The sequence below is a fragment of the Bombina bombina genome, chromosome 5 (assembly GCF_027579735.1).
Source record: "Bombina bombina isolate aBomBom1 chromosome 5, aBomBom1.pri, whole genome shotgun sequence".
In the NCBI taxonomy this organism is placed as follows: domain Eukaryota; kingdom Metazoa; phylum Chordata; class Amphibia; order Anura; family Bombinatoridae; genus Bombina; species Bombina bombina.
The window spans coordinates 1,079,542,442-1,079,569,987 of record NC_069503.1 but is presented as its reverse complement, the minus strand read 5'-3'; positions in this window follow the sequence as shown (position 1 = coordinate 1,079,569,987).

Below are 27,546 nucleotides of genomic sequence, written 5' to 3'. Positions count from 1 at the left end.
TTGTAAAAGGGCACTTGGGAGGGGAGGAAGGGGATAGGAAGGGGGAATTAGAGGGAGGATTGGAGGTTGGGTGACATGTGAGCTCGTTACCCTGGGGAAAAGGAGGGTGAAGGAAGGAGGTAGTACAGTAGCTAAGGGCATAGGAATCAGGAGAGGTATCAGAGGAAGCGGCTACAGCCAGGAAAGGGGCAGGGGGATTGTTGGTGGAGACAAGAGGAAATGTGAAGAGAACACTTGGTCATTAGCAGAGCCTCTGCTTAAATCATTAACATATAGTCCTAAGCATAATATCATATAGAATTCCACAGTGCAAAACGTTCAACAGTATTCAAATGCTAGGTTAAGATCAGGAGGTGATGAGGTAGATAGACAGGGTAGAGCATGAGGAGAGATGAGTGAAAGAGGCGGTAGTATTTGCACGGGCGTGTGTAGGGAGGGTGGGGGAAAAGGGAAGGGAAGAATATGGAGATAGAAGAGATACATGGGCGGGTAACATGAAATTCAGACCTCCCAAGACGGAAGATGAATGGATGGGAGAGAGGCGGAGCAGCAGTAAGAGGGCATTGGAGCTGAAGGGAAGAGTGGGAAAGCGGGTGAGGGACAGGGGGCTAGGCAAAGGGAAGGGTGGTAGAGATGATGAAAGAGGAAAGGGGAGCATATAATCATTAGATGTACCTCTACACAAACCAGTGACCTAGAATCTCATGTGAAGATTTATACAATTCCGACAATGCAGGTTAAACATAGCTAAGCATATAAAAAAAAACAGTATGTACTCGACATCTTGACATTACTCAGATGGCAGGACTCCTCCCCAGCACCCTCCGCAGGGGAGCCCTCCCAGAGTCTGGAGTAGTATGTGGAGAGATGCGACAAGGTGGAGGGGGGAAAAGGTGGAGAGAGAAGGGAAGTGGGAGAGGCAGATGGGAAGAGGTGGGAGGGTCCAGTGGGAAGGCTGAGGAAAGAAAGGGGTTATTAGGAAGTCCGCTAAGACCAGGACTAGAGTGGGTGGAGGGAGGATGGGTTAGGGGGACAGGAAAAGAAAGGGGAGGATGGAGGAATTGAGAAAGGCTAGGAAGAGAGACCATTATCATCAGGAACACTGCTGTATGAACAGAGACTCAAAAGAAAAAACATACTGGAAACATTATTGGAACATTAAAGACAATTTGTGGTTTAGGTTTAACTCAGGTAAGCAGTGTGCAATTAGTAAAACTAAATAGTCTTTCAAAAGTACATTACCAGATCTCTGGTCTTCACCCGCTCTCAGGGGTAGTCACAAACCATAAGGGGAGACGGCCTACTCAGGCAGACCATGTCCCGGACTTCAAATGGAGTGAGGGCAAAATATAGAGAACTTAAACAACTTGTTGGGGGGGGGAAAGGGAGGGAGAAAGAACACGGGACAGGGAGTGAAGTTAAAGGGCCCCAACAACTGGGCCCCACTAGTGCCTCAGCACCATCTTGATGTCAGAGAGTGGAACAGTCCTCTCAGGAGATGGGCAGCAATGAGCAGTCCACACATCACCCGTAGAGGGATGATTCAGTAATCATTAAAGCTCCATGAAAGGGTTGGGGATGATGGATCATCGCCCAGGGTCTTGTCGAGGTGGCTCTTGTCTGTCCGGATTCCAGGGCTGAGCTCCCACTCTCAGCAAAGGCCCTGCTCTGTGCGGGCGGGGAGGGTCGTCATCTCCATTCACAGCAGGTAAGTTCCAGATTCTCAGGAGATCTTGCGCCTGCCGTGGTGTTAGCGCAGTGTGCTGGGCCCCGTCTTTGGTAATAATCAGTTTAGTCGGGAATCCCCACCTGTACTGGATTTGGTGGGCTGAGTTTTTGTGGTTTCACTGAAACTTCGCCTTTGTTGGAGTGTGAATGGGGACGGATCAGGATAGAGTGAGATTTCTCTGAATTGATCCGGGTGGATTTCAGGAGCCTGTCTTTGAAGGAAAAGTAGTGCAATTTGGCTATGGTGTCCCTGGGCTTGTCCATAGGTAAATTTTGTGGTCTAGCCGCCCTGTGTATTCTGTTAATTCTTGCATCCTTTTCCCCTGATGGACCTAGGATGGATCTGAATAATGCGTGAGTGAATTTTTCAAGTTCCTGGGGCCCCACAGACTCTGGAATTCTCTGGATCCTTATGTTGTTTCGCCTGGAGCGATCCTCCAGGTCCGCCAGCTTCGCCACCAAGGAGGACAACTGATCTGCCAAACCTTGCGTGTAGCTGACCCAATTTGTGTGGTCAACTAGCAGGTCTTCCTGCTTGCGTTCTAAAATGTCGGTTCGCTCATTTACTGTGACAATGTCTTTTCTGAGATCATCAAAGGACCTTTCTAGTTTATCAAATCTTTTTGAGAATGACTGGGTCTGTTGATCTAGCAGCAGTTTCATAGAATCCATAGTGATCGCTTCAGGCTGTGTGCGGGAGGGCGGTGAGCTCCGCACGCTAGCCCTTCCCTCGGATAGAGAGGGGGAGACAGATCTGTCATCATCTGAGATATCCGGTAGCGGGTCCCTGATGGGATGAAAATGGTCCCGTACTGTATGCTTTGAAGGATGCATTCCTTTTGATTTCCTCTTGGATTGTTGCGACATTGTAAATTAGGGCAGTAGCTAGTGATGAATGGTGTGTTAAGAGGTATTAGGAGGGGAGAGGGTCACTTAGAGGGAGACCTTGCAGAATCAGCTGGCTAGCACCGGCAGGGAGGGGCGCCTCAGGGCTTAGCACATCATGGTTGCGTCACTTATATTAAACAGCTGGAGAAAGTTATTTTGCAGGCTGTATGAGTAGTGAATTACATTGAAACTAGGAGGGAGTGTAGATATCAAATGTCTCCCAGGAGCAGTGAATGCTGACAAGATGGGTCTCTCCCCTAGGGAAATAAGTGCCACCACTGGGCCCAGACGGGAAAAGGATATAGGATATGACCCACCCTAGGAGGTAGAGTGGGAAAGGAGAGGGGAGAGACACTGTGGAGCAATATTTATCTCAGAGCTCAGTAGGAGTCCTAGGTTCTGACAGGGCCTTGAGGTCTGAGCAGCACGCAGCACTGCAGGGAATCTCTGTGCCAACAGAATCTTGTAGATATAGTCTACGTGCTGAATATGGTCAGTGTCAGAAGTAGAGTGGGTGAGAAATATCTGGTACAGGAGGTCAGCACAAGCCCCAGACCTCAAGCCAATTGTGTGAATGCAGTACTCAGTGCAAGGCCCCTAAGCTGGGAGACACGCCAGTGTCAGCAGGGAGCTGGAGGGTGAATTATATGTAAAGTTGAAAAGAGTCTCTGCTTGTTCTTGCAGCTTGGTGTGAGTTGTTAGCCAAGAGAACAGACAGCAGGCCTCAATTAGGGTTGCCAGCTATTAGGCCTCTGGCACAATCTTAACAATAGGCCCGATGGCTATACTTGTGGAGCTGTATGTTATCGGGTATCTAGGTGTAAGTTCTGTACTGAGGCTTACCCTTATGAGGACAGTCAATGGCGGTAAAGTTGCAGCGGAGGGTTTTTGTCCCCAGCCAATTCAGACTGCTAGCGGTTTGTTAAGGGAGTATGGTCACAACCGCTGCAGGACCTCGATTGCTCCAGTTGCCGATGTCAGGTAGTTAGCTACCGGGAGGGTAATTAGAGCTCCGGCGGTAGCTGTGCTTCTAGGTCGCGGCCCGGTGACGTCACATGTAATGGCGTCGTTCGCGCCTTTTCACCACCGGACCGTTCCTCCTTAAGGCCAATCTTCCTATGTAGTCGGAGGCAGGAGGGTAGCTGGACAAGTAGGTAAAGTGGCTGAAGGGCCTCTGTTAAAGCGGTAGTGCGGAGCTGGTCCCTGGGGACTGTTGCCGGGATGTGGGTTGGTGTAACCCCGGGCTGTGCTATGTTGCGCCCGTAGGCGAAGTAAAAGTCCAGCAAGAGGGGAAAGGTCCCTGCCAAGAGCCCAGTCAGGTGTTGAGAGTAGATGGGCACTTAAAGTCGGGAATAAAATAGTAAAGAAAAAGCTTTTTTCCAGCTAAAATCACTATGGGGTCTGGGAGCTCTATGAAAACACGTCTGCTCTGTTCTCTGGTCAGCTCCGCCCCCTTTTCAACCACTTTTGATATGCATAATCACATGATTTATGACATCAGCCAATCAGATTGAAATATACATTTTAAACTATCACTAACGAATCAAATTGCTCAATACTTTAGAACTTGTAAGTAGCATTTGTTACATTGTGTTTTATACTTTTGATTATTAAACATTGATGCTGACATTAAGAGAAACACAGTGTAATATTTTAGACAATGATTTTAAAATTCGAATTGATGTTTGATTCAATATAATCTTAAGCTGATAGCTCAAAGGAATAGCCCACCTAACATTAAACTGTCATGAATCAGATACAGCAGAAATTAAAATCACCTCTTTACTGTCATGCTATTTTCAGTGTATATCTTCCTTCTTTTGAATTTCTTTTTTAGTAAGAAATGCCATCTTATATGCCAGCCCATTTTATAACACCGGTGTAGGGGTGGTTTTTAAAACTAGATTGCAATCAGGAGGGGTTACGCAGGTACAGAAAAAAACTGGCCCAGCTCTTAACCCCTTACGACGCTGTTCGTTATGCCCTGAAGGACCAGCGACATACCCTGTATGTCGGTGCAGTCCTGGGCTTCTCTCTGCTGCAATCTCGCTATTTTTAGCGAGATCACACTATTTCTGCATAACCCCATGAGTGGGGCACTGCAGAAATAGATTTGCAGAGTTACCAATGCAGAGAGGGCCACTCTGTGTCGAGATCACACTATTTCTGTGCACGCGTATTTTATTAGTCTCTAGGAAGGAGGAAGAGGGAGGGAGAGGGAGGGAGGGGGGATAAGCCATAATTTAATGTTTCCAATGGGATCTGGGAGGGGGTAGGGTATTGATGGTGGTCAGCTACACTACAGAAAAATGGGGTATTTATTAAAAAAAGCCTAAATTTTGAACAAACTGGGTACTGGCAGACAACTGCCAGTACCCAAGATGGCGGCATTTAGGTAGATGGGGAGGGTTAGAGAGCTGTTGGGGGGAGGGTCAGGGAGGTTAGGGGCTAAGGGGGGATCCAACACTGAAGAAAAAATATAAATTAAAAAAATAATAAAACAAAAAAAAACAACTTTTATTTTAGTACTGGCAGACTTTATGCCAGTACTTAAGATGGCGGTGACAATTGTGATGTGGGGGAGGGAAGAAAGCTGTTTGAGAGGGGTGAGGGAGGGATCAGGGGGTAGGATGTGTCAGGTGGGAAGCGGATCTCTACACTTAAGCTAAAATTAACCCTACAAGCTACCTAAATTAACCCCTTCACTGCTGTGCATAATACAAGTTTGGTGTGCAGCAGCAATTAGCGGCCTTCTAATTACCAAAAAGTAATGCCAAAGCCATATATGGCTGCTATTTCTGAACAAAGGGGATCCCAGAGAAGCATTTACAACCATTTGTGCCATAATTACACAAGCTGTTTGTAAATAATTTCAGTGAAAATTGTAAAAATTGTGAAAAAGTTAACGATTTGATCGCATTTGGCGGTAATATGGTGGCATGAAATATACCAAAATGGGCCTAGATCAATACTTTAGGTTGTCTAATACACTACACTGAAGCTAAAATTAACCCTACAAGCTCCCTAATTAACACCTTCACTGCTGGGCATCATACAAGTGTGGTGCGCAGCAGCATTAAGCGGCCTTCTAATTACCAAAAAGTAATGCCAAAGCCATAAATGTCTGCTATTTCTGAACAAAGGGGAACCCAGAGAAGCATTTACAACCATTTGTGCCATAATAGCACAAGCTGTTTGTAAATAAATTCAGTGAGAAGCCTGTTAGTTAGTGAAAAAGGTTAACAATTCTTTTTATTTGATCGCATTTGGAGATAAAATGGTGGCATGAAATATACCAAAATGGGCCTAGATCAATACTTTGTGTTGTCTACTAAAATAAAATATTTACATGTCAAGGGATATTCAGGGATTCCTGACAGATATCAGTGTTACAATGTTACTATTGCTAATTTTGAAACAAAATGGTTTGGAAATAGCAAAGTGCTACTTGTACGTATTTCCCTATAACTTGCAAAAAAAAGCAAAGAACATGTAAACATTGAGTAATTCTAAACTCAGGACAAAATTTAGAAACTATTTAGAATGAGTGTTTTTTTTTTGGTGGTTGTAGATGTGTAACAAATTTTGGGGGTCGAAGTTAGAAAAAGTGTGTTTTTTTCATTTTTTCATCATATTTTATCAAAAAAATTTAAAGTAAATTATAAGATATGATGAAAATAATGGTATCTTTAGAAAGTCCATTTAATGGCGAGAAAAACGGTATATAATATGTGTGGGTACAGTAAATGAGTAAGAGGAAAATTACAGCTAAACACAAACACCGCAGAAATGTAAAAATAGCCCTGGTCCTTAAAGGGACCTTAAACATGAGAATTTTTGTTGTTTAAATAGGTAATAAAAGTAAATTGGAAATAAAAGTAAATTGGAAAGTTGTTTAAAATTACATGCCCTATTTAAATCATGAAAGATTTTTTTTTACTTTACTGTCCCTTTAAGGGTAAGACATTGAAATATGGGCTGGTCCTTAAGGGGTTAAAATATCCATTGATTGCAAATAAATACATATGATACCCTGATTACATGTTATATTCGCAATTATTCCTGCTCAGAATAATAATACATTTACACTATATACATATAGTGGTATAAATATACACAGAAATATGACAGACAACATTGTTTAGAACAAAAAAAGGAATTTAGGGACATGTAAATATATTTGCAAAAGATTTCTGACATAACACACACACACACCCATATATATATATACACACACACACACACACACACATATATATATACACACACACACACACATATATATATATATATATATATATATATATACACACAAGTATGTGCAAAGATATATAAACAAATTCTAGCATTAATAATCATTTATATCATGACTTCTAGAAATACAAATACACATTAATTTATGTGAAAGTATCAAATAACAAACATAAAAATAACTTTCTATGAGTTTGTTGAGGTATAAATGTAGCTATTTCTTGGACATTAACAGATGAAAAATAAAAGATTAGCTTTAAAGAAATGTGCTTGTTCATGGACAGTAATGAAATGGTATAAATAAAGTTGGGAAAAAACAGAATAACCGCAACATCTATGACTTTTAGTTAACAACAGTCCAATGCTCATCTCGCCGTACTTGACACGCGTGTTTTGACTTTTTTTTTTTTAATAAATAAGGGCATCGTATGTGGTTCCATGGCAGCGATGTCTGGTGAGCTTATTGAGGCCGGTGAATGCACCGAGATTGGCTCTTTGATAAAAATCCCCCTAAGTGCTATTGCATTGGCTTCTTATCATGCATTTGTTGATTATGCAAATCTACTGCATTTACTGGTCCTATAATGATCGTATTTGCTACCAGCAACTGTTAGACTGGTGGCTGTTAATTGTTATTAACAAATAATTTCAAGGGACATTTTATTTTTTGAATGAATTATCTGCTGTTATTATGTGTCTTACTGCATGACAGGTGGCTACTACACCAAGTTGATTGGTAAAATTGTGCAAAGCAATTAAAGTGAAGACACCTTGCAAGTTAAGAACGTTCTGTTCCTAGGGATGCCTTGGCCATGTATTTCTGGACATTTATGAGTTATGCATGCTGCAGGGTAAACAGGGCAGAAGATATGTTGAGCCTCTGGGTATCACATGAATAGTGGTAATGAACAGCACAATATATGTTTCTCCCTGCACACCCTACAGCATCTGTAACTCGTAAGTGTCCAGGAAAACATGGCCGTGGTGGCAATCCTAGCTTTTCCACCAAACCAATGCTCCTGTGCTCAATTGCTTTGTTTTCATGGCTGGCATTGCAAATGCTAAATTTGAATTTCTACATCCACTCTTATTCATCAGACATTGCCCCAAATTACTATTTCCTGTGTCCATGTTTGACGGATTGCTTGAAAGGAATGAGTTGTGTGAGTGATGCTGAAGGATGGCAACTATTCATAAGTGGCTTGTCAGTAAAGAACAAATTATTTTTGTAGGCATAAAATGTTTCAATGTCATTAAAGAACTGTGCTGAGCTGAAGAGGAATTGTGCTGAGAAATAAACAAAAAATATATGTTTCATGCATCTAAGTGTGCTCTTTCTATGACACAATTAGGACATATTGATCTACCCCTTCAACTAAGTGTCAAGTAAAAATGAATCAGTTCAAATTAGCAGACAAAGGCAGGTCAATCAGGCAGGAGATTGACAGATCAAGAGTTCAACCAAAACAATCAGCAGGCAGAGGAGGGTCAAGTTTTACCAGAATCAATATCAAGAAGGGAGTCAGAGGTAATAGCACAGCCAGGGAAAATAAAATAATAGAAACCAATACACAGACAGCGTTGGAGAATGTTGTGGTGTATTAAAAGGGACAATAAACACTAAATAAATGCTAGATAGAATGATGCATTCAAAGGAAAATTTAGTCTGACAATAACATGTAGAAGAATTTTTTAAAGATTTGTTAACTGTTTTTAAATATTAAAAAACTAAATGTAAAGTTTTAGGGCCGATTTAAAAAACTGCGAAAGCAACTGTTTCCGCACGAGCCTTCAGGCTCACCGGAAACAAAAGTTAAGAAGCAGCGGTCGAAGACGGCGGCTCCTTAACTCATCTGCCACCTCTGAGGTGGCGGACAGCAATCATCCAGATCAGATACGATCGGAATGATTGACACCACCTGCTAGCGGCATTTAGCAAAGTCGGGCGGATTTGATTCGCCACAGCAAGTCATGGCCGTCCGCTGCTTAATAAATTGGCCCCTTAGTGTCTATAAAACAATGGGAGCTGCCATGATGTAACTTAGGTTACCTTCCCTGCTGTGGCCAATTAGGGACAGGTATAAATAGGTCACTAGAGTGTGCAGCCAATGGCTGTGTAGCATATAACTGTGTTCTGCACTTCCATTTCTAAGTGAAATGCTCACAATCAGAATGGAATTACAGGAAAAGGGGACAAAATAAATAATGAAAGTATATTACAATTGATGATTTTATATTACTATCTCAAATTGTTTAATGTCCCTTTAAGTAGGCACAAATTGGTGAAGGATTGATGAAGCATATATGTAGCCAATAAGATTGCTGAGTCATTGAAGAAGCAGCAGCCCTCATAGAACATGGAAGAGAGACAACAGCTTCAGAAGGGTGAGGTATGACACAAGGAAGAAGAAACAGAATGAAAATGGATTATCAAGATTTTGCACAGTTAAATTGCATCAGTTCTCTATATCCCTTCCCTGTTACTGTAATGTACTTTATTTATATACTAGTTGGTAAGCCTGTCCAGAGGGCAGTCTATATGTTGTAAATACAAACCCCCAAACTACAAAAATAAAAAATAGAAATACAGAAAGAAAAAAAAATACATTATCCAAATTACAAAAATTCAACCTAATACCTATGAAAATAAAAAGCCCCCCCTAGTCTAATGCTAAACTATCAATAGCCCAAAGGGCTTTTTGTAGGGCATTGCCCTAAATTAAACAGCTCTTTAACATTAAGAATAAACAAAGTCCCCTCTAAAAGTAAAACCCCCAAAATACAAAAAAACTAACACTAATAAACCTAATATACCCATTGCCCTGAAAAGGGCATTTGTATGGGCTTTGCCCTTAAAAGGGCATTCTGCTCTTTTTTAACTGCCCTTAAAAGGGCATTCAGCTCTTTTTCAAAGTGCCCAAAAAACCCTAAGTTAAAAATAAATAAATAAAAAAACTAACACTAAAGCCCCACATAGTTACTCACGGTTTCAGAAGTCCGGCGGAGAAGGTCTTCTTCCAGACGGGTCCATCATCTTTATCCACAGTGAAGGCGGCGCGGAGAGGAGGTCCGGAGGGGGTTCGGTGGGTGGGGGGTTTTACTGTTGGGGGGATTTGGTTTATTTTTAATGTAAAAGAGCTGTTTAACTTAGGGCAATGCCCTATAAAAAGCCCTTTTAAGGGTTATTGGTAGTTTAGCATTAGATTAGGGGGTGTTTTTTTTTTTTTTTTCCATAGGGATTAGGTTTTATTTTTTTTTTATTTTGGATAATGTCTTTATTATTTTTTGTAATGTTAGCCTTTTTTATTTTTTGTAATTAGATTAATGTAAATAAGGGGTTAATTTAGGGGGTGCTAGGTTAGGGGGCTTAGTCATTAAATTAGTTTTTTGCATTGTGGGGGTTGATGGTGTAGGAGTTAATAGGTAAAGTAGGTTTAATGTGTTGTGGGGGGTTGGCGGTTTAGGGGTTAACAGATGTATTAGGTAGTTTGCGATATTTGGGTTTGTGGATTTAGGGGCTAATAATTTTATTAGGTAGTTGGGGGGGGTTTCTTAGTACTTTGTGCGGGCTGATAGTTTATTTTTTTCTTAATTCTTCGTACGGGTGGTTAGATTTTTTTTTAAATACTTATTGTGGGTGCTTAGTTGTTTTTTAATACTTATTGCGTGCGGTTAGGTGTTTTTTTCAAACTTATAGCGGGCAGTTTTTTTTTTATAATGCTCAATTTGCCTTCGCTGCATCCTGGTTGATTCCGAAAATGCAGGGTGGTAGTAAAATATAAAATATTTCCATTAAGCATGGAAAGGATCGGAGATTGATTTACACGCCATTGGATCAACTATCTGAGAACATAAGGTACCTATTACCCCTACGACGCTACGAAGGCCTTGATACAGCATACGCGCCACATACCAGCTTAAGGACAGACAAGTGGAAGCACACTGCAACGACCTCCAAGCTTACAAGGCACCTTCTCTCAAGCGATATCACAGCATCCCAAAGGCCCCTCCATAGGCTTTTTCTTTCCTCCTTCACGCCACTGACGAACCCATGTTTAACTGAATGCTGTATCCTACGAACGCGGAGAACCCAGCTGACAGAGCTCCCACACATCACGTTAAAGACACAATGTATCCCAGGGAATAATAGGATTACTGCAACAGGGACTTTACTTAAGATACACCCTTCAATGAATAAACAAGAGGGGTTTTATCTCTTGGCATTACGCCTAAGAAACCACAAGCAGTACTAGATACCTTATGGGATTGTTACATCAATCAGTAAACCACAACACTGATTAACCTCCATGCAACACAATATACTCTCTCACCCTAAGGGCAGTCACAATTTGGTCCTTACACAACAAGCTCCTGGGTAATGCTCTGCAAAAGACAAAGCAAAGCAAATACACCAAAAACAGTGAAAACACTCAAACAATACCTCAAACCTAAAGACAATCCATCTGAACTTTCTGAGGGAGAAATGGCTGATACACAACTGAATTCAACAGCTCAAACCCACTCCTCTAACAAACTCTCACCCTCCTATGTAAAAAAAACTGACATCCAGCATTTATCCTCTAAAGAAGACATTAATGGAGTATTACAAGAAATGAGGACACTATTTGGGGATCTTAGGAAGGACCTAGGTGCTTTAGACCACAGAATGCATGCGCTAGAAGACAAACAAGTCCCAACTACCACTGCAATACAAAATAACAAAGCAAATATTCGCGACCATGAAGAAAAACTTTTTTTCTAAATGAAAAACTGTAGGATTTGGGAAATTGTTGTCGCAGAAACAACCTCAGAATTAGGGGGGTTTCAGAAACTGTATTCCCTACGGCAATAGAGGAATACCTGCAAGCACTGTTCAAAGTGATAAAAGACAGCCCAACAGCTCCAGACATACCAATAGAAAGAGCTCTGAGAGCAAAACCTCCTCCCAAAGCTCCACCAAGAGACATAATAGTAAAGTTCTCAAGATTCAAAGACAAAGGAGATATCCTAAGAAGCGCCACAACGAAACAGACCATTTCCCACGCAGGAGAAGAAATACATATATTCTCAGACCTATCCCCGGTTACACTCCAAAAAAGAAGGGAACTTGCTCACATCACCTCACATCTTCGAAATCACAAAATTCAATACAGATGGGGATTCCCAGTATCCTTAATAATGACTCAAAACAACAAATCAGTTACTTATAAACCAGGAACTGACCCTTATCTTTTCTATCTGATCCTGCGAGAGATGAAGAAGACGCCGGCCCTAGAGACGGTGTAGTATGATATACCTCGTTAAATATTGAATTTACATGTTTTATCCTCTAGCTCATTACTGAGGACTCTGTACACACAATGAAAGACTCTGAAAGCCGAAACTCACTCAATGTAGTAATGCCAGATACAATGTACCTGTATTAAGAATAGGTTAATATGTTTACTGTTTTGCACCAATCTCTGTTTGCTTGTTAAATATTCATACAGAAAACATGACAAGCACACCGCTCAAAACGAATATTCACCATTATTTGTAGAACTCTGGACGCAACTATAGAGATACTCCCCCTTGAGAGATTGATAAGTCACCACATTACCCCCCCCCCCCATATACCTGCAATACAAAATTAGGAATTCTCCTAAGTTAGACAGAAAATGTCCTGACATTACAGAAACCACATCCAAGGGCCACACTTACTCCCAACTAAGCCTTAAGCTTGCCATAATAGATAAGGGTAAAGACTGAGCTGCTATTTTCATCCCCAAGGGATAATAAAACCTCCCTTCATATGTCCTAAGAACATTCAGAACACTATTCAATCTTAACATAAAAAGACATGCTTACAGCGTCAAATGACTAACATGAGGTGTACTGATTTCCTCGCAATCAGTGACAATAGTCTAATCTCCTTGCTTACATACACTAGAGTTACAGATCTTGACTTGTTAAAGCTAAGATCACAAATACAGCTCAGAGATAGGAGACACATCTCAAACAACTTATAGGGAAGTTCTAATGAATGCTCCATTGTCCTGTGTTAAGGTTTTGTTCTTTATCTGTTTAAAAAATGTTCTTTATTGTTATACATAATTGTTTTGATGTCTGCTTCAGAACCTAGTATTATTAGCTGGCAGGTGACCTACACCATAGACTACACAAAGTGTTCCTACAGGTTATTGCTAATGACCCAACCCACAACACTAGAACATCACTAGTTAAACTCCCTCCAACCCTGACAACACTACACACAAAATATAACCCCAACATACAGGCTACATATAAGGGATCTCACATTCCATACTAATTTAGACACTGGTTCTTAAAGAGAATTATATTAAACAACCCCAACAGACATCACATATAACACCTTAGGATGGAATCTCAATTCCATTCAAGAGATCTCTTGGAAAGCCGTGATTAAACGGCAGAGAACTATAATCAGCAATAGCACATGCCTAGAGAGTAGGGGAACAGGGAGAAAGAAAGGGGACTTAGACCTCACTTAACATAATAACGACATGATCACACCAAGATACAACCTACCCCAACTTATTTGTTAGGGCATAAGGCAAAGAAATTATACTAAATGAAGTAGGATCAGGAATACCGGTGGAGGCTGCAGGTTGGAAGCAGACTCCGACAGAGTTAATATATATGTTTAAAGATGTTTAAACAGTTCCGTTTATTAAAGATTGTTTATTTCAATGTTCTTTTTGACAAGGTTGGCTGAAAATCATGAAATTGCTTCAATCACAATCAAATTATGACAAATCAAGTAACCTCCCCTGTCAAAAACTCAAATGATGGCATCCCTCATTGTAACCACAGATCTCCCTTCCTCATGACTATTAACCCCCTTCCTACCCTTATCCCCCTCCCCCTTCCCTCCGATAACCGGTCCCACTTTCCCCCGCCCCTCCCCATCCCCCCACCCTGTCATTACATGTCGAGTAGACTTTCAAAGCAATAATACCCATATATCACTTAGCTGGAAATAAGATTAATCCCCTACGGAAATTTATTTGATCTCTATATAACCCCAATCTAGAGAAATTCTAATCGAATAACTAGTACTCTGCATTTCTCTATTCTTCTCCTCCTACTCACTCTCCAATAACTCTTATTTACAGCACTCCTCTTTTCTGCTTCTCTGCTTTATTCTAATCTTCCCCTTTCCCTCTATTCCCACCCCCCCCCTTTTTTTTTAAATGTCTAAACATAGCAGGTTCCAAGAACATGCTTTCAAATTGACTTCAATTAATGCAAAAGGACTCAACAGCCCGGGCAAAAGATCCTTTGGACTTAGGGAACTCCATAAACTAAATAGCCAATTTCTGTTAATACAGAAAACAGATTTTCAAAAGGGAATAATCCACTCTACCCTACAGCATACTTTGCGTCAGGCCTGCAAAAGAGAAATGGGGTGGGGATACTAATTCACAAATCCCTACCTATCAATCTCATACATATAGAAAGAGATGCTGACGGACGGTTTATCATCATAGTAGGGACCTTATTTGGCCACCACATCACGATTGTTAATGTCTACGCCCCAAAACAAGCCCAAAACACTTTCTTCAAAAAAGTAACCAATCGAATGTTAGATCACGCAAAGGGAGTGATCTTTTTAGTGGGGAACTTTAACCTCTCGCTAGATCCAGTATTGGATTCGTCCAAGGGCAATTCTTGCACACCTAAAAAAATCCTCAAAGCAGTTAAAAACAATTTTAATAACCTCCTGAGAGAGACTATACATTTTTTTTCACCCCACAACAGCTACACAAGAATAGACCACATATATACAGCCTCCAATGGTCTTTCCATTACCACTCACTGTGAAATTTGATCCATAACATGGTCCGATCACGCCCCAATAACGTGTACAATTATCTGGCCAGACCTCCCCATTGCATCCAAAACATGGAGACTAGATGATTTTCTTTTAGATAATCCGTTAATAATACAAGATATACAAAAAGAACTGATAGAATACTTCCGACTCAACACACACTCAACCACTTCACCCTTAATTGAATGGGAAGCCCAAAAAAATGTTCTACAAGGTTCTTTTATTAAACATAAAGCAAAGATCAATAGACAAAATAGAGAAAAACACTCCAATTTGTTAGCCCAAATTGGATCCTTAGAAACAGAACATAAAAAAGACGTTTAAAACTAATCAATCAAGGGGGCGGAGCCTGGCCAGGAAACCTAATGGCCGCACATTGAGCGAGCTCTGAAGCCCTAGACCTCTCATTAGCAAGAAAAAGGCATCCATAAGCTTGTTAAGTAAACCATACTTGTACCTTTAAGCCCCGGCACTATAAAAGGTCATTGGACACCTGCGGAGACTCTCCCGTGTGGCTATTTGGGCACTTGTTAGGACGCCACATACCTGCTGCGCAACTTTGGCCTACACAGCTCCTGCCGCACCTCTGACACGCTGCGCTCCTCGGGCGGGCAACAGATCTGGCCCCAGCTTCAGCAAAGCTCCCTAGGTAGTGGTGACAAGCGGAGGACTAAGTGGTGGTTTTGACTTATACCTACACTGCCCGAACGGTACACGGCCATCCTCCATACTGATTCCGGACACGCCGGGGGTGAACGCTGCCGAGTTGGTAAGTCCTGTGAACATGTGAACACACGCAGCATTATAAACTTTACCAACCTCTGGGGAAGATGTGAATAGTCCCACAGCTCAAATAGAGACATATAACTAACCACCTATAGAAGGGAGAATACGTTGAATCCCATTCATAGTGCAGGCTGGGCAGTAAAGGAGCCTTTAATCAGTTAATTCCCACAGAACGAACTCTGCAATTAAAACTGAAAGTGACTGGGATAGTAGCTGAATCAGCCATAACACTATTCTGTGAACACACGCAGCATTATAAACTTTAACAACCCCTGGAGAAGATGTGAATAGTCCCACAGCTCAAATAGAGACATATAACTAACCACCTATAGAAGGGAGAATACGTTGAATCCCATTCATAGTGCAGGCTGGGCAGTAAAGGAGCCTCTAATAAGTTAACTCCCACAGAACGAACTCTGCAATTAAAACAAAGTGACTGGGATAGTAGCTGAATCAGCCATAACATCATTCTGTGACCACATTATTCCTGTCTGAAAATTAAAAGATCAGGGTACAGCATATCATATCTTGATACACAACAGGGGGAAGCTATGTCCAACAGGAGGGTTACTAAACCCCACAAGGGCTCACAGTCCTCCAATATGGAGAACTACCTTATCACTCCTGGGGTGTCTAGGGAACATACTGGTACAGCTGGACTACACAACACAACTCAAATAAATGGGGCAGAAATGACACAGCCTGCATATCTCACAAAAGAGGATATTAAACATTTGTCATCTAAACATGATATCAGAGAGGCAATGTTAGATGTAAAGCGCATGTTCAGCGAAATTAAGCAAGATATAACCGCCATAGACCACAGGGTGGCAGAAGTAGAAGAGACACAAGAAACACTGCGCTCCGATTTACAACACCAATCTAGCTGCTTACAGTCTCAAGAAACAATTGTGCATAGCCTAACTGAGCGTCTCGAAGACCTTGAAAGCAGAAGTAGGCGCAACAACCTACAGCTTAGAGGGATCCCCGAGACTGTTGGCCCCCCAGACATCTTAAATTATGTCCAAGACCTGTTTAGATATATTAAAAATTCCTCGACTGCAGAAGATGTTCAAATAGAGCGGGCGCACAGGGCCCTGAGGCCCAAGCCGCCTTCAAGAGCCCCGCCTAGAGACATCATTGTTAGGATGTTATCATATCGGGACAAGGAAGAAATCCTAGGGCATGCTAGAAACAAGCAGCATGTCTCATACGAGGGATCTGAGGTCCAGGTTTATACAGACCTTTGCCCATCCACGCTCCAGAAGCGAAGGGACCTGTGTTACATCACATCAACACTCCAAGCACAAAAAATATAGTATAGGTGGGGGTTCCCCACCTGCATCATCGCTTCTAAAAATGGAGCGACAGCCACCTTCAAAACGCAGGCGGATTTACAAAACTTCAATCAAACTTTGGGCCTACAAATAAAAACGCCAGCCCAAACTCGGAGCTCGCATCCCCAGGAGCCGGGGATGGAGGAGGAGGAAGTACAACTAAACAGGTCGTGAACCTGGCCTATGGATCCCTTGATATCATTTCATACATGAGTGAGAGACTTGGGGACTCACATGCAATTCGAAACAAGGCAGATAAGTGACTATCGTGTTTTAAAATATTAACCTGTCAGAACAAAGTTGAAACCATAGGCAATGTTTTTTTTTTTTGTTTGTTTTATATGCATGCATATATTAAAGAACCTGCACTTTGGAGGACTGTCCTCGCACCATTGTGATGCGCTATTATTTGATTGACATGGTTCTGAAGAATTCTTACCAGCAGTGCATTTATGTTGCAATATATGTCCTAATGTATGCTTATGTGTAAAATCACTTATGCTAGACCCTGACAAACCCAGCTTTATCTGTCGCAATGACCGTGGTCTCCGGCCCTTGGTCTACGCTACAGACGGAAAATTATATTGGCATACAAAAGGTATTCGGGAAACTCCCGGGACCTGCCTACGAGTCTGTGGCTTACACCGGGGGAGGACACTACTACGATCTAAACTGTGAGATCTGTGAGTTTCACAAAGTTTAATGGAGTAAAATGTTATAGTTGATTACTGCCAATATAGGTACACCAGCTGCCTTTTTCTTACAAAGAATTTTTTCTTAAAAAAAAATATGCGTTCAAAAATGATAGTTATGGAGTTACTACCCTCTGTTGTTTTATTATATATACACTTTGAAATTGTATTTGATTTTATTGTTGTTACCCCAAACTTGGGGACCTTTACCAAACATTATCATTACGTAGCTAGCAACTGGCTGGCTCCATTTATATCATATCATTCCCATTACTATAATCCTTACTTTCCTCTAATTCTTACTTTCCCTCTCTCCTTTTCCCTCTTCGCTTAACCTACACTTCTCTCTCCTCCCCTCTCTCCCCCCCCCTCTCCCCCCTCTTTTTTTTTTCTCCCTCCCCTTACATAATCACACCAGCACCTTCATGATGGCACAAATGCGTGGAAATAGAGACAGTCACTTGACAGTCACTTGATAGACCTAATAACTGTAAATGTAAAGGGCTTAAACAACCCAGGAAAGAGATTGATTGTCACTAGGGATCTCCATAGAATGGGTGGGGATGTCATTTTCATACAGGAGACACATTACTCTAGAAATAGTGAACCCAAATGGCATAGTCGCCAATACCCAGAGGCACACTTTGCATCAGGCCCCCGGAAGAAAAATGGTGTAGGCATTTTAATTCACTCCAAGATCCCCTTTCAGGTAGTTCAGACTTATAGAGACCCGGAGGGCAGATACCTAATTTTGACAGGTACACTGTATAATAGACCCATAACTTTTGCTAATCTATACTTCCCCAATACAGCACAAGATTCATTTCTCAGAAAGGCAGCAAATAAGATCATGGAAATGCAAATGGGAATTCTCTTTTTGGGGGAGAGACTTCAATGCCTCCATTTGTCCTGATCTAGATACCTCTGATGGCCTCTCCAGCATTCCACTTAAAACACTCAAGCACCTCACTAAAACACTCAGAGAAATGGTTGTTCATGATATCTGGCGTACATTGCATCCTATGTCAAGAAACTATACTTTTTACTCCCATCCGCATGGGAAATACACCAGAATTGACTATTTCTTTACTGACTCGGCAGGCTTTTGTTGACAACCAGCAGCAGCATTGGCTCAATCACTTGGTCAGACCATGCACCGGTCAGATGCTCCATAGACTGGCCTAACACCCCGTTGGCTCCATTTGTTTGGAGATTGGAGGAACCTCTACTTGAGGACCCCATTTTTAAACGAGAGCTGCAGAACAACATAACCCAATATTTTCGCTTAAACATTGAGGACCACTTGTGTCCTACCACTGTGTGGGAGGCCCACAAGTGCGTGATCAGGGGCCTTCTGATCAAGCACAAGGCTGCTCTAAATAGGGCGAAAAAAGTACAATATGGGAGACTTCTGACTGGGGTTTCCCAGGCTGAACAGGCACACAAAGACTCACCTATGAATGATGCCCTCAAAAAGGGAGTAGTGGCTGCCAGAGCGGAACTACTACAATATATGCAACGTGAGCAACAGGAAAAAGCACTAAAACTTAGACAGCGCTTCTTTGAGCAGAGCAACAAGGCAGGGAGGCTCCTAGCAAGAGCACTCGCACGCCAACGACTGAAGTCTTATGTCTACGAACTGGTGGATCGGAGGGGAGACAGATTTAAGGACGGACAATCAATCACAAATGTATTCAAGGAGTTTTATGAAACTCTATATAATATCCAGGGTCAAGAAATAAATGCAGATGACCCTGATTCCGAAAGGGCCATTCTAGCATACCTCTCAGAGGTTGATATGCTGACCCTAACCCAAGAAGAAAAAGAGTTACTTGACGCCCCCATTGGGAGGGAAGAGATTGTTTTAGCAATTAAAGACCTTCCTACCGGCAAAAGCCCCGGTCCTGACGGATTCGGAATTCATTACTATAAAACCTTTTCCGACGTACTGGTTCCACATTTACTACACATATTTCACCTATTGACGGACGAGCCTGTTCTGCCTAAATCAATGCTGGAGGCATTTATCACAGTTATACTGAAACCTACAGACCCATATCTCTTCTTAAGTCTGACGTTAAGATCCTAGCAAAGGTTGTGGCGAACCGTCTTAAGCGATACTTACCACGATTAGTGTCACCAGACCAAGCTGGCTTCATCCCAGCGAGGGAGGCCCGTGATAACACCCTGAGAATCATCCAATTGATCTCACATGCCGGAGCTACCTCCGCACCATTGGCATTAGTGTCAACGGATGCGGAGAAGGCTTTTGACCGGGTTAATTGGAGATTCATGCGCCATACCCTTGAGAAATTGGGCTTTGGACCTAAGTTTCTGAACAGTGTGCTTTCCTTATACTCAGCTCCTACTGCACGAGTCCGGGTTAATGGCATGTTCTTCGAGCCCTTTAGGATTACTAATGGCACTAGGCAGGGGTGCCCCTTGTCCCCCCTCCTATTTGCCCTGGTCATCGAGGTCCTGGCGTGCAGGGTTAGAAGTAACACAGCTATCGAAGGTATGGCAGTGGGAGGCCAAGAACACAAAATTGCATTATATGCAGATGATGTTCTGCTAACGCTAACCAACATCAAATCTTCCCTACAAGCCACACTTATGGAGTTTGAGGCATACGGCAAAGTCTCAGACTTCCTACTTAACCCGACAAAATCGGAGATCCTTAATATTACGGAGCCTAGAGAGACGATGGAGGCACTACGTGCTCAATGCGCACTCCGAATCTCACCTGGCAGGCTTAAATATCTTGGAATAGTTCTGGCTCCGACAATAAAAGAGATTGTAGAAATAAACTATAGACAGATCAGGGGAGATATAGCGCAGGATCTTGCCACCTGGAAAAATAAAAAATATCTCCTGGGTGGGGCGCATACACGTCATTAAGATGAACGTCCTCCCCAGGATCCTATATATTATGCAGACTATACCCCTCTCTGCCGCTGCGCATCTCGTTCACCAGATGCAATCAGAAATAGAGGCATACATCTGGGGTGGCATCAAGCCAAGAGTAAATAAGAAAACAATGTATCTCCCTAGAGAAAGAGGGGGTCTGGGTGACCCACAGCTCATAGTCTACCGTAAAGCAATTGGTCTCCAGCGCCTGGTCGAGTGGTGCCATAACTCTCCCAATAAAGCCTGGATAAGACTGGATGGAGACATCTTGAGACAAGGTAATGTTGGCTCCCTTGCATGGGTCTCAAAATCACAGCACCCTAGACAGATACAGCAGTACCCACTAATGGAGGATGTCCTCCGGTTGTGGGACGAGCTAATGAAATCACATAAGAATCTATCGACAATCAATGCTCCGGTGACACCGGTTTGGGAGAACCCAGATAATAGCCTTACTCATAAACCATATAATTGGAGCTTAGTTTATTCCCTAGCCGAGGCAGCTATCTCAAACACCATGCATGAGGGAAGGATCAAAACACAACAAGAACTGGCTGAATGGGACAATTGGACGTTTTCGTCCTGGTTCAGGACTGCTCAGCTCCATCACTATTTTAACAGTCTGCAGGATAGGACATTTTTGTCTAGACACAAAACACCCTTTGAGACGCTTTGCACTACTCGGGATGTACCTGACCACCTGATATCACACCTATACAAACTGCTGCTGGTGAGAGACGAAAATATGGAAGCATGGCAGAATGACCTAGGCATCAGCATTGAGACAAACACTTGGCTAACGATTTTTGAAAAAGCGAGAAAAACATCAGTCTCTGCCCGCCTACAAGAAATGCACTATAAGTTTCTAAGCAGATGGTATCTTACTCCCCAGAGACTTCAAAAGATCTATCCGCATCTTGGGGGGGAGTGCTGGAGGGGCTGCGGAGAGGAGGGCACGCTTATGCACATATGGTGGGCATGCCCACACATACGCCCCTTCTGGGAGAACATGTTCCTCGAATGTAGTAGAATCCTATCAGTTATCATACCCCCCAAACCACATTATCTATTGTTTCACAATTTACCCAAAATAAAAGAAGAAGCCAAAATAAGACTATTTATACTGATGTTGAATTGTGCTAAAGGTCTGATCCCAAAGCACTGGAAATCATTACAGGTACCAAATGTAGAGGAGTGGAGAGTAGGAGTCAAAGATCTGCTTAGTCTTGAGAGATATCATTATCTCAAAATAGGAAAACTCACCACACACGAATACATGTCACTAATTTGGGAAGGCAAATCAATTTAGAGTATGGAGTCCCATGAGAACCTACACGTCTTGGATCCATGCTCACTTTACATGGTGTGTCCTCCTTACCTCCCCTTTTTTTTTTCTTTTTTTTTTCTCTCCCCTCCTTCCAACCCTCCTCCCAATATCTCTCTTCTCTTTTTTTTTCATACCTCTTTTACCTTTACAACCCGCTCATATAATCTATAGATGATTGGGTTAGCTGTGTCTTTTATTTACTCCTGTTCTATGAAGTAAGGAGCAGGCGTCTAGATAACCAATAATTGCAGACACAGTTGACTCAACAAGAAGCTTACTGTTAGTATACTATAGAGATATGTTAAGCTTTGATTGTTTAATATCCTCTAAAAATGTTATGTTTTAAATGTTCTTACTCTACTTTTTATCTTCATAAGATCGTTGAATGTACGAATTATACTTTATGATGCAGTTAGCATTTGTACAGAATTTGAGATACTGGTTGTTCTTGGAAAAGCTGTATGATCTTATTCTTTTGAAGTATATTATTATGTGTACATGAGCACATTCAACCAATAAAGCTTTTGAAATTAAAAAAAAAAAACTAATCAATCAGGAGCCGCCTCCTTGACATGAGACTTTCCCTTAAGCAACACTTAACTGAGATACACCAAAAAAGGCGTTATATCTCAAACAACACTACTATGAAGGTGGCAACAAACCAGGAAAAATATTGGCTCGCTACCTACGTAGGAAAAAACTGAACAGCTATATACACTCTATTACAACAAGAGAAGGAATCACACTAAAAAGCAGCACCCAGATCGCATCTGTATTCAGAGTGTACTATAATAAACTATACAACATAGATGGTAACGAAACATCCGCATACCCAGAGAATATTGACATCTCCCTTCGGGAAGCGACAGAAGCTTATTTCAAAAGGTTAAATTTACCATCACTAAAAACTGAAGACAAAGCGTCCTTTGAATCACCTATCTCGACAGAGGAACTATATCAGGCCATTAAAGACACACCTACGGGCAAAAGCCCGGGACCAGATGGCTTCACTTCTAGATATTATAAAATGCTTAAAGACACATTAGCTCCCCACATGTTAGTTATTTTCAACAAATTAAGAGATGATCCATACATATCTAAAAATCTATTAGAAGCCCATGTTACAGTCATCCCAAAACCTGGCAAACCACATACCTGCCCGGAACACTTCAGACCAATATCCCTAATAAACACAGATATGAAAATATTAGCCAAGATTCTTGACAACAGGCTAAATAAATATATTCCAGCCCTGATTTCCAATGACCAGGTGAGGCCAGGGATAATACCATCAAAATATTAACCATGGTAAATCATGCCAAAGCTACTGGGGTCCCTATGGTCCTTTTCGCAACAGATGCAGAAAAGGCCTTTGATAGGGTCAAATGGTCCTTTCTGAGAAGAGCAATGGAGGAGATGGGTATACCAAAGGCTTTTATTAACATGACTTTTGCTCTTTACCTCAACCCCAACGCCAGAATAAGGGTTAACGGCACCCTCTCAGAAACATTTACCATCAGTAACAGAACTAGGCAGGGATGTCCCCTTTCCCCCCTCCTATTTGACATCTCCCTAGAGGTGTTAGTACACAAAATAAGGGAAAATAAGGAGATTAAGGGGCCTATCTATCAAGCTCTGAAAGGAGCTTGACGGCCCGTGTTTCTGGCGAGTCTTTAGACTCACCAGAAACAGCAGTTATGAAGCAGCGGTCACAAAGACCACTGCTCCATAACCCTGTCCGCCTGCTCTGAGCAGGCGGACAGGAATTGCAACAATTCAACCCAATCGAGTACGATCGGGTTGATTGAAACCCCTTGCTGGCGGCCCATTGGCCGCGTTGCACCAGCAGCTCTGTGAGCTGCTGGTGCAATGTTAAATGCGGAGAGCGTATTGCTCTCCGCATTCAGCGATGTCTTGCGGACCTGATCCGCACTGTCGGATCAGGTCTGCAAGACATTTCTTAAATATGCCTCTAAGGGTCCAATAGTGGGCGACAAAGAATATAAATAAGCTCTCTTTGCAGACGATATCCTCTTTTCCTTGACGGAGGCAGAGAACTCTGTCCCAGAACTTCTAAAAGAATTGGAATCATACAGTAAGATAACTAATTTCAACCTTAATATCAGTAAATCCGAACTCTTAAATATTAATACACAACCTCACCAAGTGCAATCACTAAAAAACAGATACAAAATATCAATTGCTTAACATAAATGACAATACTTGGGGATATACCTGACCGCATCTCCACAAGATCTATTTAAATATAACTACCTTAACCTAAAACACGAAATTTCTAGGGATCTATCCACCTGGAAAAATAAACCTCTCACTTGGCTAGGCAGGGTAGGAGTAGTGAAAATGAATGTCCTTCCCAGAATTCTATATTTCCTACAGACACTCCTATTCACTTACAGGAAGGATATCTTGAACAACTTCAACAATTATTAGAGCAATTTATTTGGTCAGGATCTAAACCTAGAGTACCCAAAAGAACTATGTATCTGCCCAGAGAGAGAGGTGGCTTGGGAGTTCTTAGATTATTGACTATAGAAAGGCAATCATGCTCCAACATATTGTAGAATGGGCCCATAACACTAATCAGAAGGCTTGGACCGACCTAGATAGACACATTTTTAAATATAACAATATATGCACATAAAATTCCTGAGCAGATGGTACCTCACCCCGGTGAGACTTCACAAAATGTTTCCTACCCTGAGTGCATCTTGCTGGAGGGGATGTGGGGAAGAGGGCTCCCTCCACCATATCTGGTGGTCGTGCCCGAAGATACAAAACTTTTGGACGGAGGTGTTTCAGGAAATGTCAGAATTACTAGCTACCCACATACCTAATAACCCAGAGACCCTCCTACTTTGCTTACTTCCCAAAACAGGCAGTATAGCTCATAAATAGCTCATAAGGCTCTCCTTCTAATAATGCTGACGGCTGCTAAAAAGCTTATACCCAAACATTGGAAGACACAGGTTACCCCCTCATTCCAAGATTGGAAAACACAAGTAACAGAACTCATTGTCCTAGAAAAATACCACTGGAATAGGACAATTTGATAACTCGGCTTAAATATTCCCATTCATTACAGAACCCTGAGTTATTTATTTATATATATATATATATATATATTATTTTTTCTCTTTCCCCTCCCCATACCCCCTCTTCTTCCTGCTACTCTCTTCTCTATTTCTCTCCTTCCTCCTTTCTCTGTTACTACTAACAATGATTAAAGGAGTTTTCATCATATAAAAATGTCGTTGATACACAACTACTGTTCAGAACAACTCATAAGAATACTGTAAAACACACAGAATCCCTATAGCACTCAAGATCTGGATTATAGATCCACCACTTACGACAACATTAACTAGAAAAAGCTGAAATAAAAAGAGAAAAGAAAAGAAATTTAGTTCACTGTCTCAGGCGAGGGATGACAAAGCTTATCTATTATCACTGGGTTTACTTTTTATCAATGTTCCTTTCTTTAATTACCTTAACCTTAAACACGAAATTTCTAGGGATCTATCCACCTGGAAAAATAAACCTCTCACTTGGCTAGGCAGGGTAGGAGTAGGGAAAATGAATGTCCTTCCCAGAATTCTATATATCCTACAGACACTCCCTATTCACTTACAGGAAGGATATCTTTAACAACTTCAGCAATTATTAGAGCAATTTATTTGGGCAGGATCTAAACCTAAAGTACCCAAAAGAACTATGTATCTGCCCAGAGAGAGAGACGGCTTGGGAGTTCTTAAATTAATTGACTATAGAAAAGCAATCATGCTCCAACATATTGTAGAATGGGCCCATAACACTAATCAGAAGGCTTGGACTGACCTAGATAGACACATTTTTAAATATAATAATATATGCACATAAAATTCCTGAGCAGATGGTACCTCACCCCGGTGAGACTTCACAAAATGTTTCCTACCCTGAGTGCATCTTGCTGGAGGGGATGTGGGGAAGAGGGCTCCCTCCACCATATCTGGTGGTCGTGCCCGAAGATACAAAACTTTTGGACAGAGGTGTTTCAGGAAATGTCAGAATTACTAGCTACCCACATACCTAATAACCCAGAGACCCTCCTACTTTGCTTACTCCCCAAAACAGGCAGTATAGCTCATAAGGCTCTTCTTCTAATAATGCTGACGGCCGCTAAAAAGCTTATACCCAAACATTGGAAGACACAGGTCACCCCCTCATTCCAAGATTGGAAAACATAAGTAACAGAACTCATTGTCCTAGAAAAATACCACTACATTCAAACACACAATTTAGCAACCCACAAATTGATATTATCAATTTGAAATAGGACAATTTGATGACTCAGCTTAAATATTCCCATTCATTACAGAGCCCTACTTTTTTATATATATATATAATTATTTTTTCTCTTTCCCCTCCCCATACCCCCTCTTCTTCCTGCTACTCTCTTCTCTATTTCTCTCCTTCCTCCTTTCTCTGTTACTACTAACAATGATTAAAGGAGTTTTCATCATATAAAAATTTCCTTGATACACAACTACTGTTCAGAACAACTCATAAGACTACTGTAAAACACACAGAATAACTATAGCACTCAAGATCTGGATTATAGATCCACCACTTACGACAACATTAACTAGAAAAAGCTGAAAAAAAGAGAGAAGAAAAGAAATTTAGTTCACAGTCTCAGGCGAGGGACGACAAAGCTTATCTATTATCACTGGGTTTACTTTTTATCAATTTTCCTTTCTTTATTTGCATTTACAAATTGTATACCCAGTAGCGCTAATTTCAATGTCTTTTATGTGATTGTCATTCGTATTCAAATATCATGATACCAACATAAAACAAAGTAGCAAGGCAAGTTACTCTGGGTTCTAACACAGGTAAATAAAAATGAGGAAAAAACACGGACAGCCAGTGTCTTTGGTGAATGCAGTTCAGTTCTATGTTTTATCCTTGTGCTGTTTTTTATTTACCTGTGTTAGAACCCGGAGTTACTTAAAGACTTGCTTCTTTGTTTTATGTTGTTTTTAAGTGAATACTATGAGACTGATTTATTAAAGTGCGGACGGACATGATACGATGTAGCGTATCATGTCCGTCACACATCGATAAATGCCGACAGCATACGCTGTCGGCATTTATCATTGCATGAACTGCTTGTGCAATGCCACCCCCTGCAAATTCGTGGCCAATCGGCCGCTAGCAGGGGGTGTCAATTAGCCTGATCGTATTTGATCGGGTTGATTTCTGTCAACGGCCTCAGAGCAGGCGGACAAGTTATGGAGCAGCGGTCTTTAGACCGCTACTTAATAACTTCTGTTTCTGGCGAGCCTGAAGACTTGACCGGAAATAGGGGCATCAAGCTTTATTCGGAGATTGAGAATTCGGCCCCATTGTTTCAGTGCATATTTTTTACAATAAATAATTAAATATGAATATTGCATAATTATGATTTTTCATGGTTTCATCTATTTGAAGTGCAAAGGGCTCCAATGCACTTATACAGTATATATATGTCTATATATATGGATACAGATGTATTTATGTGTTTATATGTGTATATATGAGTGTAAATACATATACACATATATATATATATATATATATATATATATATATACAGTATATTTAGATGTATATTTAGACTTGTATATGCATTTATCTCTATGTTAAAGCCCTTTGCAATGGATACTATATGCCCCATAAAAAATGTGTAGTATGGTACCAAGAAGACAATAAAATATAAAACTAATTTGACACAACAAA